At 39.5% G+C, this 2,246-nt stretch overlaps 1 pseudogene; it reads right to left on the reverse strand.

The window, feature by feature from the left end:
- Positions 1 to 702, reverse strand: LOC103666414 (annotated as a pseudogene).
- Between the last annotated feature and the right edge of the window lie 1,544 nt (positions 703 to 2,246).

Genomic DNA, 2,246 nt, shown 5'->3' on the forward strand with positions numbered 1-2,246 from the left:
AATCACACTACTCCTGCCAAAACTATTCTCTCTTTGATAGGAAGGAGGAACACGTCTTCCTTGTCCTGCTGTTAAAAAAACACTGAGTAACAGCACCATGATCTCTTGGGGAAGCAGAACAAGTAATATAAAATGGGTATAAAAGAGGCTCCCCCCTCTTTCCTCATCTGTCTGATCCTGAGTCATTCCTTGCCGCGTGGGTACCATCACGGGATGGGCAGGAGATCTCATCACTGGGGGCCCTGGCATTACTGGCATGTGGCCTCCCATAGGCAGACTCATTCCAGGAGCAGGTCCCACTGGCATCATCCCAGGAGGAGGAGGGGCCATCATTGGCATCATGGGAGGGCCTCCCATATTGGGTGCTGGCATTATACAAGGGTGAGGAGGACCTGGGAGACTGAGGGGTAAGTGGGATCCTTGTCCATGCAGGAGTAGGAAATATCTTTCCTTATTGAAATGCAGCAGTTGTTTTGTTGATCAAGCCCTGAGCCTGTGCTTCCACCCATTTCTGAGAGTAGTCTTTCACATTCTCTTTGCGTTTCCCACCACTGCAGTGTGTCTTTTTCACAGATGGACAGTCCTGGGTGAGCTATGTGTTTTAGTGGTGACAATAAAACGTAGGCATGTTGCTCTCAAATTTCTGTTTTTTTTATAAGCTACCCAGTCTGTGATATTTTACAGCCTGAATGAACTAAGACACAGCACAAAAGAAATTGTAAATTATGCTCAAGGTGGATTTATATTTCTTTAATTTGTATTTCATTAATTTTAATGTATTTCATATTCCTGTCTACACTCAAAGTCCAATGTAAATGCCACAAAGTATGGTTGTCTGACTATCAAAAAGGATCAATTTAAGTCTAGAGAATAAATAATACATTCCCATAATTATATGATATTTTAACATTTTCAATAAAGAAAAGGAACATGCCTCATTATTGCACCATATAACATAATAAGGGCATTGTAGAAATAATGTTTCTAAGTAATTTTATGTGGAATACTGAAATGGGTTTATAGTAAATCAACAGTTCAATTTTTAGAAGTATATAATTTTGCTATGTTCTTGTCACGGAAGAAATTGTAAGGGATTATGAAAAAAAGATAATTTCTAGCTCCATGTGTCTAGGTTTCCAGAATTTTATTCTAAACTCTCTAGGCAAAAGTAAAAACATCTGAACTAGGACCGTGAACCAAATATTCTTGTGAATGTTTAGTTTTCAAAATAAGCAATCTTAATCTGGGAATATTGGTCTGCTAGAGTTATTGAACAAATTTAAACTAGACAAATGTGGAAAGCTGTGGACTTGGGAGATGAGATACACAAGAACCAAAATAATAGAAAAAAAATCTTCAATGAGTTTATGCAGCTTAGTAGTCCTTTCCCCCTGCCGTCTCTTCTTTATTGCTCACCTGGTTCCACAGAGTAGCGATTACAGAGATTGCATTCCTTCTCCATCTCTTCCTGTGGTTGACTCATTCCCCTGCTTAGAAACAGTCAGAGGCCTCCTTTTGTCTTAAATGAGGAAATCTTTACCCGATCTTGCCTGTCACAACCTCTGTCATTAAATGAGACTTTTACGTTCACACGCCGCACACCCACAGCTTCATAAATGTCTTAACCAGCTCTGGCTCTTCAAAGCATTATGACCAACCCCAAGCTCTGCACTGGTGTTTTGCATTTCACTTCCCATCTTTACTGTCAGGAATTGTCACTATCCTTTATCTTATGTGCTTAGCTTTTCTTTCTCTAGTGGAATTTTTTCCCCACTAATTAAAAAATATATATATTTTCAGGTTTGCGTTGATTAAAAATCAAACAACACATGAATAAAGTCCCTTAGTTTACCACCTGTCCCCCCATCACTACCACCTCATCTCCTTCCTTTAATTACCAAATAGGTTTTAAGAATTATCATTTTTATTTTTTCAGAATTTCATTGTCTCAGTATATCCCACTCCCACTTAAAGCCACACAATCTAGCTTCCTGCCCATTCTTTGCCCTGGTAGAGCACTCAATAAATTCATCAGTGACCTCTCTGCTGCTTCTCCATCACTTAAAACTGATGCCTACCATCTTCTTGAAAACTACCCTCCCTGAGTTTCCATGTTAGTGTCCCCACCCCCATCCTTTTCCTTCTGAATTTCTATCCATTCCTTCTGTATCTTCTTTGCATTTTATCTCAGCACAGTCCTGGGGTTTTTTAATGTTCTCATTCTTCACTCCCTATCCCCTTGGTGA

The sequence above is a fragment of the Ursus maritimus genome, unplaced genomic scaffold, assembly GCF_017311325.1.
Source record: "Ursus maritimus isolate PB19 unplaced genomic scaffold, ASM1731132v1 scaffold_36, whole genome shotgun sequence".
Classification (NCBI taxonomy): domain Eukaryota; kingdom Metazoa; phylum Chordata; class Mammalia; order Carnivora; family Ursidae; genus Ursus; species Ursus maritimus.